This window comes from Pan troglodytes, chromosome 3, assembly GCF_028858775.2.
Source record: "Pan troglodytes isolate AG18354 chromosome 3, NHGRI_mPanTro3-v2.0_pri, whole genome shotgun sequence".
NCBI classification, from domain to species: Eukaryota; Metazoa; Chordata; class Mammalia; order Primates; family Hominidae; genus Pan; species Pan troglodytes.
In genome coordinates this window covers 64,719,360-64,731,122 of record NC_072401.2, presented here as the reverse complement: position 1 = coordinate 64,731,122, position 11,763 = coordinate 64,719,360, and the positions used below count along the sequence as shown (strand labels likewise).

General features: G+C 33.6%; 1 long non-coding RNA gene across 3 annotated transcripts in view; it reads right to left on the bottom strand.

Moving 5' to 3' along the window:
- Window positions 1-11,763, bottom strand: part of LOC134809887 (uncharacterized) — a 122,359-nt gene that overhangs the window by 97,752 nt on the left and 12,844 nt on the right. For all 3 annotated transcript variants that reach the window (XR_010156591.1, XR_010156593.1, XR_010156592.1), the window contains exon 3: window positions 8,120-8,270. This is a non-coding gene — a long non-coding RNA (uncharacterized LOC134809887). The remainder of the gene's footprint in view (window positions 1-8,119; window positions 8,271-11,763) is intronic.

The window sequence follows — 11,763 nt, the reverse complement described above, 5'->3', positions numbered from 1 at the left end:
ATATTTTGGGTACAAGCAATGGTAGAAACATAAGACATTAAAAAGCAAAAGAAAGAATCTCTGAACTAAATGATAGTTTATTGAAATACATACAGCCAGAGGAAAAAAAATAAAAAGGAATAAAGAAAGCTCATGGAATTTGTGGGACAGCATAGAAAGAACAAATATTCAACTTACAGGAATTCAAAAAGAAGAAAAGCACAAAAGTGCATAAAGCTTATTTTAAAAAATCATAGCAGAAAACTTTCCAAATCTGGGGAAGGGTATAAAAATCCAGTTACAGCAAGATAAAAGTTTCCAAACAGATTCAATTCAAAGACTACACTAAGGCATATTGTCAAAAACCAAAGACAAGGAGAGGATCCTGAAAGCAGCAAGAGAAAAGATGCAAATCACTTATAAAAGAGTTGTAATAATGCTAACAGCAGATTTCGCAGAAGAAATTTTGCGTGTTAAGAGAGAGTGGAATGATATATTCAAGGTGCTGCAGTTAAACTGTCAATCAAGAGTATTTCATCCAGGAAAACTATTCTTCAGAAATAAGGAGGGATAAAGATGTCCCCAGACAAACAAAATCTGAGGGAAAATATCACCAACAGACATGTCTTTTAAGAAATACTGAAGAGTCTGGCATGGTGACTCGTGCCTGTAATCTCAGCACTTTGGGAGGTCAAGACAGGCAGATAACTTGAGGTCAGGAGTTCAAGACCAGCCTGGCCAAATTAGCAAAACCCTGTCTGTACTGAAAATGCAAAAATTAGCCAGGTGTAGTGGCACACACCTGTAATTCCAGCTACTCAGGAGGCTGAGGCATGATAATGGCTTGAACCTAGGAGGCAGAGTTTGCAGTGAGCCAAGATTGTGCCATTGCCCTCCAACCCTGGTGACAGAGCAAGAGTCCGCCAAAAAAAAAAAAAAAAAAAAGGAAGGAAGGAAGGAAGGACGGAAAGGAAGGAAGGAAGGGAGGAAAGGAAGGAAGGAAAGAAAGGAAGGAAGGAAGGAAAGGAAGGAAGGAAAGAAAGGAAGGAAGGAAGGAAAGGAAGGAAGGAAAGGAAGGAATGGAAGGAAGGGAAGGAAGGAAGGGAGGGTGGGAAGGAAGAAAGAAAAAGAAAGAAAAGAAAAACTAGAGGGAGTTATTTAGTTATTTCAGCTGAAAGAAAAGCATGGTAATTAGTAAAATGAAAACATATAAAAGCAAACTCTTACTAATAAAAATGAGTACACAAATTCAAAATAGTCTAACTCTCATGGTGGTGAATAAACCATTTCTGTCTGAAGCATGAAGGTTAAGAGATAAAACAATTAAAAAATGACTGCAATGATACATTAAGAAATGTAAAATTTAAAATGTAATTTGTGACACAAATCATAAAATGTGGAGTGATGGAGTAAAAATGTAGTTTTTTAAATGTAATCAAAGTTAGTTAATTTATTATCAGCTTAACTAACCTGTTGCAACTATAAGATATTTTATGTAATTCTTATAGTAAGAAAAGGCAAAAACATATAGTAGATATATAAAACACAACAAGTAAGGAATTAAAGCATACCACTATAGAAAATCACCTAAATACAAAAGAAGATAGGATGATAGGACAAGAGGAAGAAAGGAATAAAGAATCTACAAAACAACTGAAAAAGAATGAACAAAATGACAGTAGTAAGTCCTTACCTATCAGTGATTACCTCAAATGTAAATGGATTAAATTATCCAATAAAAAGACACCGAGTAAAAGAATGGACATTAGACAAAAGAGGTCAATCTATATGCTGGCTACAAAAGACTCATATCACCTTTAAGGACAAACACAGATTGAATATGAAAAGTTGTAAAGAATATTCCATACAACTAGAAACCAAAAGATGCGGGGGTAGTTATGTTTATATCAGACAAAATAGACTTTAAGTAAAAAATTTTAAAAATAGAAAAGGTTATTACATATTTGCAAAGGAATCAATTCATCCAGAAGACATAAAATTATAAATATGTATGTACTCAACACCAAAGCACTTAACTGTATAAAGCAAATATTAACAAATTGGGGCAATACAGTAATACTAGGAGACTTCAAAACAAGATTGTTAACAATGGCCAGATCATCCATACAGAAAATCAGTAAAGAAATATTGGATTTGAACTACATTTTAGATCAAATGGACCTAACAGACACATAAAGAACATTCCATCCAACAACTGTAGAGTACACATTGTTCTCAAGTGCACAAGGAACATTTTCCAGGATAGATCAGATGTCATGCCACCAAATAGGTCTTAACAAATTTGAAAAGACTGAAATTATATCAAGTATCCTTCTTAACCACAATCATATTTAACTACAAATAAATAATAGAAATATTTTTGTAACATTCATGAATATGTGGAAATTAGACGCCATGCTCCTAAACAACCAGAGTCAAAAAATCAAAAGCAAAATTAAAAAAAAAAAAAGTTGAAAAAAACAAAAAGGAAAAAAACACACAAAAACTCATGAGATATAGAAAAAGCAGTCCTAAGAGGTGCTTTATAGCAATAGACACCTATATCAAAAAATAAGGACAATTCAGAATAACCTAATATTACCTCAAGAAACTAGGAAAAGAAACTAAGTCAAAAGTTAAGGAAGAAAATAAAGATCAGAGCAGAAATAAATGGAACAGAGACTAGAAAAATGATAGAAAATATCAACAAAACTAATATTCAGTTTTCTGGAAATGAAAAAAATTGACAAAACTTTAGCTAGACTAAGAAAAAATGAGAGAGGGTGTGGATGAATAGAATTCAAAATAAAAGAGGAGACATTTCTTTGATACCATAGAAATACAAATGATCATAAAAGACTACTATGAACAATTATATGCCCATAAATTGGATAACCTGGAAGAGATGAATAAAGCCTCAGATGCATACAATCTAATACACAAAATCTACTAAGACTGAATCATGAAGAAATTTAAATTCCCAACAGAACAATGAATAAGGAGATTGAATAAGTAATTAAAAAGTTTCCCATCAAAGAAAGCCCAAGACCTAACAGGGTCACTGAATTCTACTGAACATTTAAAGAAGAAGGAAAAAAAAGGCAATCTTTCTTAAACACTTCCAAAAAATTGAATTGAAAGGAACACTTCCAAATTTATTTATTACAATGACACTAAAGCCAGACAAAGACACTACAAGAGAAAAAGATTACAGGCCAATATCCCTGATGAACACACATATATGCAAAAAAAAAAAAAATCAACAAAATTTCCATTTCAAATAAGGACCAAATATAAGATAGAAACAAACATCAAAAAATAAGACTCAAAATAAATTTTAATTTTCAATATTTCACGTTTGTTTTTAAATTAGCTATACATTTATGATCACAAAGTTGCTAACTGGTCAATCTTACTTACAGTCTGGAAGCAAAAATTGACATAGTGTTACAATTAAAAGCTGTAGTAAGGACAACCTTTAGAGAATAAAATTGACTGATCACATATTTTTTTCCTGCTCTAAATAGTTCCATCATATAGACACAGCATTGGCACATCTTTCCTATTAGCTCATATTCTCAAGAGTGTATGAAAATAATGCCAATTATCAGTTTATATTATTTTTATTTGGTAAGAATGAATATTGTAATTTATAGAAAATGCAATGTATTAACATTTAATTATATAGTAATATGTTAAATAATTTATAACTAGAAAAAATATTTTTCCTTTATTAACATCAGAACAATGTTTCAACCAAATTCCTTTTAAGAAGCATAGGGCTTAGATTAAAACTGACTTTAATGAAATCAGATTAATGGCATCTAAGAATGAAATTCAGACTTAGTGTGCTCATTACTTGTGTTGTAGTCAATCGTTATACCCTATTTTTTTTATTTTTGTATAGTAATTAATTAACACCAAAGAGTATTTTTCAATTTTTAATGTTGATAGTCTCTGCAACGTTTTTTTTTCTGTCTTTGAGATGAAGTTTCGCTCTTGTCACCCAGGCTGGAGTGCAATGGTGAGATCTCAACTCACTGCAACCTCCACCTCCCGGGTTCAAGTGATTCTCCTGCCTCAGCCTCCCAAGTAGCTTGGACTATAGGTGCCCGCCACCATGTCTGGCTGATTTTTGTATTTTTAGTTCAGACGAGGTTTCACCATGTTGGCCAGGCTGGTCTCAAACTCCTGAGCTTAGGTGATCCGCCCACCTCGGCCCCCGAAGTGCTGGGTCTGTTACATATTCTAATAAGTAAGTCATTGTCAAGTATATTTATTTCAATGATCCATTTTTTTTAAAATTCATATAAAGAAATTGGACTGAAATTTGTGAAGTGTTAAACTACCAAAGCTCCAAAACACCTTGGCAGTGTTGCACTCATTAACGAGTTTGGCATAAAAATTCTCCAGATGAGATGTCAAACTAAGGTATTTTCTGTAGGTCAAAATTTTTACTTGTGCTCTTTCCAGATGGCCTTATCTAAGCCATTATTTTTCAGTTTTCCATGGAACTAATGCTGAACTACACATTTGCTTAGAAATTACTTTGTTAGAATCATTAATATAAGAGAAAAAGACAAATTTAATCTTGAAAGAGCTGAATTTGAGGTGTGTTGCAGACATCCAAGAGGTACTCCCAGCGAGTTAGGCAAATATGTAGGTATGTTGTCCGGAGGCTAGGTCTTGATTGACACAATCTGGAAGTCATCTGCATATAGATAATAATTAAAGCTGTGAGTAAAGATGAGACTTCCTAGTGTAAGCATAGGGAAAAAAAGGTTTCAGATTCACTTGAGGAACACAAACATTTGGTAGAAAGAGAGGAACTGGCAAAAGTGACTGACATATGTGATCTGAGAAGTAGGAGGAATCCAAGGGAAGAAAGTGTTACAGAAAGAGATAAATTGGTAAATGTAGTAAGTGTTGCTTGGAGTTGGAATATAATGAGGCATGAATAACATCTTTAGAATTTAATGGTACAGAAATCATAGTTAGCTTAGTGATTCTGAAATATTAGAAAAATGGAGATGAAACTGCACAAAATTATTTGAGTATATTAACATAAATTTTATGTTCAGAGAATTAATGAATTTACTCTATAATATGAAGTGTAATGTAAAGTGGGAAAATGTTCCATCTCATCAGGCAGAAATTGATTCTTTTACCTAATCGGTTAACTATTTAAAATTGACAATTCTCAAGTATTTGAGGCACATAAGTTTATATTGTGAGGAACAGCATACCATGATGATTAGAACCTTGACCCCAAAGATTTTTGTTGTTGTTGTTGTTGTTGTTGTTTTGAGACAGAGTTTCGCTCTTGTTGCCCAGGCTGGAGTGCAATGGCGTGATCTCCACTCACTGCAACCTCCGCCTCCCAGGTTGAAGCGATTCTCCTGCCTCAGCATCCCGAGTAGCTGGGATTACGGGTACCTGCCACCACACCCTGCTAATTTTCTGTAGTTTTAGTAGAGACGGTATTTCACCAGGTTGGCCAGGCTGGTCTTGAACTCCTGACCTCAGGTGATCTGCTCGCCTCGGCCTCCCAAACTGCTGGGATTACATGTGTGAGCCATTGCGCCCGGCAGCCCCGAACTTACAACACATTGAGTCCAAGCTAAACTTCCTCAAAGTATGCATCTTTCGTGAGTCTCAATATCTTCTTGAGTAATTTAGGTTTAGTAGAATAACTAACTTATTTCTCAGAACTGTTTTAAGGATTCAAAAATGAAAAAATTAGGATATGTACAGGATAATGTTCTTTATCTACAACGTCATAGGCAAATAAATTATATAAGAGACAGACTGTCTGGTTGTATGTAATAATGATCTGATATCATTATCTAAACTTCTGGTCTTGCTACCCAGTATTCGATCCTCTAAACTCTGCCTTGAAAATGTGTTATTTACATCTCCACAAAAAAATAAATGTATTGTACATTACATGTTCATACATACCTAGAACCTTCCATTTAAGTACTGTCATGTCTTATTGTGGTCACGCAATAAATATTTCTTCCACTGGCTTTTAGAAATTGTAATTACTTGAAGTAAATAGTTACAAAGCAAATGAGTCAGTATTGACAGTTGCATCCTTTAAACCATGTTGAATCAGTGTAATCTGTACATTAATCTGAAGTCAAAATGCTGACAGTTATTAAATACACTTATTTGATCTAGCTCTTTGTAAAACACAATTGTATTTTCTTTTCTTTCCTAGCTGCTTTGTTTTCTCCTGCTGCCTCTACCTTGGGTAAGTTAAGGATGGTCATGTTTCACTCAGTGCTAAAGGATATGCAGACTTAGCTTAATAAATACCAAGTTGAAGCCTGACAGAAATCAGCTGTGCTCCTCTCCAGATTGATGGCCCCTTTCCAGGTAGGTTTAATGTGCACATAAAATGTCAACTCTCTGAAATAATTTGTAGAAGATTAGTTCCATCGTGATTCAATTTGATAAGAATGGGTATTAAGAACTACCTCAGTGGACTTATTTGCACTAGTCTGGCTTATTGGTCATTTCCATAAAGATCTCTGAAGTGTGGATGATAAACTAGCAGGAGGAAGAGCTCTTGAATCAGCAGCCCCCAGCCCTCTCAACCTGCCAGCCTTGTGGTTGCTGAATGTTTTCCATTTCCTTAATGTATTTATCTGTTACACTTATGACCCCGGATTTAAATAGAGGGCTCTCACTGCTGGTCTTTGGCCTCCAGTTACAGCACCTGACTTCTAGTTGTCTTCATCATATTTTATTTGTTTTAAAATAAGAGAGCTACACTGTTATTTATCATTTTAAAAGTGATACACTGGAGGAAAATATATTAAAATAGGAAACATTTTTGCCCCTGAATGATGGGATTATAGGTAATGTTTCTGTTTTGTTTTTGTTATTTTCTCTACTTTCAAATTCTTTAATCAACAGAAAAAAATTTCACATGAAATATATTTAAAATGAACAATGAAGACTAATGCACCAGCCCCACAGATCATTAAAAATACCCCAAAATAGTAAAACAAGAGTCCGTGTCAAACCTGGAAAAGATCCATTATCATTTCAGTTGAGATTATGAGTGTCATCAAACTATAACACTTAACATATGAGAAAAATGTTAAGCAACTATACACATGGAGAATATTTCATAGTTCACAATGAGGTAGCTTCAACTCAAAATACCCAAGGATTGAAAGTTATATTTTTCAAATAACACTTAATGATTATTTTGTGAACTGGAGCATTTCTGTAAAGCATTTGTTTTCACCATCTAATATCTTTAGAACACAACTCTCATTAATTTATTTTACCCTCTTTTTTACCTCCCTGTTTTATGTTCTCTTTGAACTTAAAGGGACTAGTTTATATTCTTTAAAAATTTCCTTTTTTTCCTCCACATTGCCCTCTTCAAATGTTTTTCTACTTAAATCTTAGGATATACATTGAAACAGATTTTACAAACTCAGATAACTAAACTACAAAATTAGATGTTTAATATATTAGTATTCAGTACTTGGGTGACAAGACTGAATTAAGTTAGAAAAAAATGGGTTAGAAAAGTTAAATGTAAGATAGGATTGCCATTTATACACATCTGATGGAAATGAGTATGGTGACAATGATCTTAGATGAAAATATTATATAACTGTATACTCATGGAACTGAAAGCTGCATAAAGAAGAAATTTTAAATCCATGTTTACTTATCTTCCTAAGTATAAATGATAGACTAGTACCAAAGTATGTTAGAGTTTCTCCACTAGATTTCTGATAAGATACATGAGAAGTAGAATCCCTTCCAAGTGGTACTTATCTTATAGTGAGACTATTTTCCCTAACCCACTGACCACCCTTACTATTACAGGGAAAACACACAGTTGTTTCCTGCTTTGCACTATCGACTCCTGGGCACTGCTGCTCCTGCTGCAATGCCGGCTTCCTCATAGTGCCACAACACTTCAACTAGCCCCACTTATGCCTTTTCATGGTACTCCATTCTTCAATGTGCTGAAGTTACGTTTGGTTCATTGAGGGCAAAAGCTAATGCTTATTTATTTTTTATACTATGTTTCATAAAGCTTATTTTTACCCCCACCCCAATTTTAGTAAATTTTTGGTTAAAAAGCACTATTGTAGATTTAACTTACTGATTCCTTTTTTTCCACGAGTACAGGAGGTAGATTGGTGAAGGATTTAAGTGACAGACACCACTTTGTGTCTCGCAATAAAATTATTTCTTCTCTCCAAACATGATACTCTCTTATGCAGTCAAGTTTGATATCCTTGAATTCATCTTAACTGAAAAACAATTGTATAGCACTTAATTTCTGCCAAGTGCTGTTGTAAATACTCTCTTAACATGAACTCATTTAATTCTCACTACAATAACAGAATCAGGTACTGTTATTAGCTTCATGTCACAAATGAGGAAGCTGTGGCACACAGAGGTTAAGCAACTTGCTCAAGGTCACACAGCTAATAAAATAAAGACTTAGACTTCAAACCCAGGTATTGTGTGCCCTTACTGCATCACTGAAACAGGCTGCCTCTTTCTTCACAAGAAAATACTTCAGTACCTCAATAAATGACATATAGTAAGCCTGATTTACCAGTTCACTATACATTCCAGGTTAGTCTGAAACTGCAGCCCACAACATAGACACCGTGCACGTGAATAGGCTTCAGTCATAAGAAATTGACTACATATGTTCATCAGTCCTTTTTCATTTTATTTCAAAGCTGAGATAACTATGCAAATGCATATGCATTATCTTTCCTTCTGTTTCTAAACATTCATCTTCTTAAAATAGCTTTGCACTTGTAATCATATTATTTTGTTTTATGTATAATGTTAGGCAAGTAGCAAGAAAACCATTTAAGAGCCTGTGTTTTGCTGCCAGACTGCATTGGTATGAATCCAGATTGTCACATAATATGTGACCTTAGGCAAGTTACATACTCTCTTTGTTGCTCAGTTTTCTCATATGAAAAATAGAGATTATAATACAACTTACTTTATAGGGTTGAAATGAGAACTAAATTAGCAAAGTGTGTAAAGCATGTACACAGTGTTTAGCATGTGGTAAGCATTATGTCAGTGTATAGGTTATATACAATTTGCAAAGTATGCTACCATTCATATATACTTCAGTTTGGTCTTTTCTCATTATTGGACAATTATTGATATATTTTTATAAATCTAGAGGTGCCCAGAGTTTGATTCTTAAGACTCATTAGCATTCTCAAAGAAAAATTACATATTAAACCCATTTACCCATACATTGTTGAGAAGTAGCAAGTTAGAAAGCAAAAAATTAAAAACTTCAACATAGCACAAATTTATTGAATTCAGTTACAGCCCTGGCTCTGTGGAATTCCTGCAAGCCTTTAGTCTTCCTTCTAATTATGTGGGAAACACATCCATTAAATTACAAGGGTAAAATACCAATGATAAATTGGAAATTTGTATAGATTTCTTAACTTTTTGGCAAATACACACATAAATTAAGAATCAAGGAAATTTCAGTATCCTAAACAAACATATCATGGGTCATATTTCTATACATTTTAGCCACTTTTTGTATAATAGTTTGACTTTTGAAATGACAGACAAAATAATTTATATGTGTATATTATTTTACCTAGCATATGTAGGCATAGAGAATGCTTAGTTTCTTATGGGGATCTTATTATTGAATGGTATTTTAAAACTCTGATAGAGTAATAGGATTTGATGACATGTGATTACAAATGTGCTCACAAATTGAGGTCAAATGTAAGATGATTAGTCAAGTTATATCTAATGTTGTTATAATCCTGTGCTATTTAGAAATGTCAACTGAGTAGTGACTTAGAAAAAAACTGACATTCCATTTTCTTATCTTTCTTTTAAATGTCATACTGAAGAGCAAAATACATGTGGGCCAGAGGGTATTTTGAGTTGTTTTTGAACTAAGGTTTTTATATATTGAAGTCAATATATACTTTGGTCTCATTTATATGATAACATAACACCTTATTTCAATGAAACATAGAATACTAACACATTGAAACATAGCATAAAAAGGGAAAGCTCTAGAGAGGGGGCAGTGAAAGAGGAAGTTTAACCCTTCAGTGCTTCTTCATGGGTCATTGAAGCTGTGATGTCAGTTTTCCAATGTACACTCAACTGGGATAGACTGCTAGAAAAAGTTATCCTTTCATAAGTCCTCTATTACTTGTTTTTTGTTTTGTTTTGTTTTCATGTTATTCCACATTTTCAGATTCAGAATTCAGATTCAGATCAGATTCAGGCTTTGTTAGCTCCTGACATGCCTTTACCAAATTTCTACTGGACAATGGAACTTCCTCATATTCGTGTATATTTATTGAAGTCGTAATATATGACAGTCTGGCAGGTTCTGAGAAAGTATGTACTATAGTAATGTTTACTGATCACCTAGAAAAATATACAAGTAACTTCACAGTCTCAGTCAATATGATGAATTCTTGTCAGAAATATCTACAAGATTGATTGAAGCTTGTGGAGAGGTACCCAATTCAGAGGGGCACACTTAGAAAAGGAATTTGTAGGAAGAAGAGACAATCAATCTGAAGTTTGAAGTATTCACTAGAGTTAGTTGAGTGTCAAAAGAGTGTAGTAGTGACAAATACACGTATTGGAAGAAGTGAATCTCAGTTTCATCAATAACAGTTTGTGTGACCTCAGTAGGGACATCATGCAGAGTTGTTCAGGGTGATCTTCATACCAATGTTTTGGGCCAAAATTGCTAATCAACATGAAAGCCAGCCAGAGGTCTGCTTGCCCACCCACAGACCACACTAATTTCTATGCCTGCTAAGGGCAGACATATTTTTCTAATCCACAGTTACAATGCAGCCCTAGACCTTAAATTAGTACTTAACATCACTAGCCTTCAGATACTTAAAGTGGAGATTATAATAGTAGCTACTTCATAGTGTTGAGAGAATTACATGAAACAATTCTCATAATTTGTTTTAATGTGCTTAAATAAGCTCAGGAAATTTTTTGTCATCATGAGAAAAGATGAAGTCGGGGAGACAAACATGGATAAGAATGATTACCAACACCAATATTTTTCCAAGTGGAAGTCTCACAATATGAAATAAAACAAGATTCTGAGATATGAGATAATATCAAACAAAAACTATATCTGACATCTTGAATTTAGAATAAGTTACTTCTCACTAAATGAAACTTTTTGTTTAATTATTATGGTTTTAAAAAAATCTCTATTCACATTATATTTCTTCTTTTCACTTTTTTTTCTTCTCCTTTTCCCTTTATATTCAGTGTATAAAGAGACCTGCCGGTCTTGTCCATAAATATTGCTTGTAGCAACTAAAAAGCTTCAAAACCACAAAACATCTGCATGGTTACCCATTGAATTTATTTTTCATATAAATGGCTTTGACTCTGCTAATAGATAAATAAATTAACTGTCATTTTAATTTTCAGCAAAATTTAGAGAGAATTGATGTTTCAAATATCATACACTTTGCCCCTGCTGTTTCTGTTTCTTCCTTCTGAACTACTCAGACCAGTACCAGCGACAAGGAAATGACTCCTTTTGATTACAAAATAAATGAAAATTGAAGATCTGTCAAAATGTATCCAGTAGAATTGCACAAAGCAAAATAATTCTTCAACTCTGTGATGAAAGGATGAGCTCCCTCTGTGATCATCACTTCCTAGGATTGAAGAATTCATGGTTGTGTAGTTTGAAATTAAACTGAGTTCAAAAGTGTGAAAGAATTTTTTTTTCTTTCT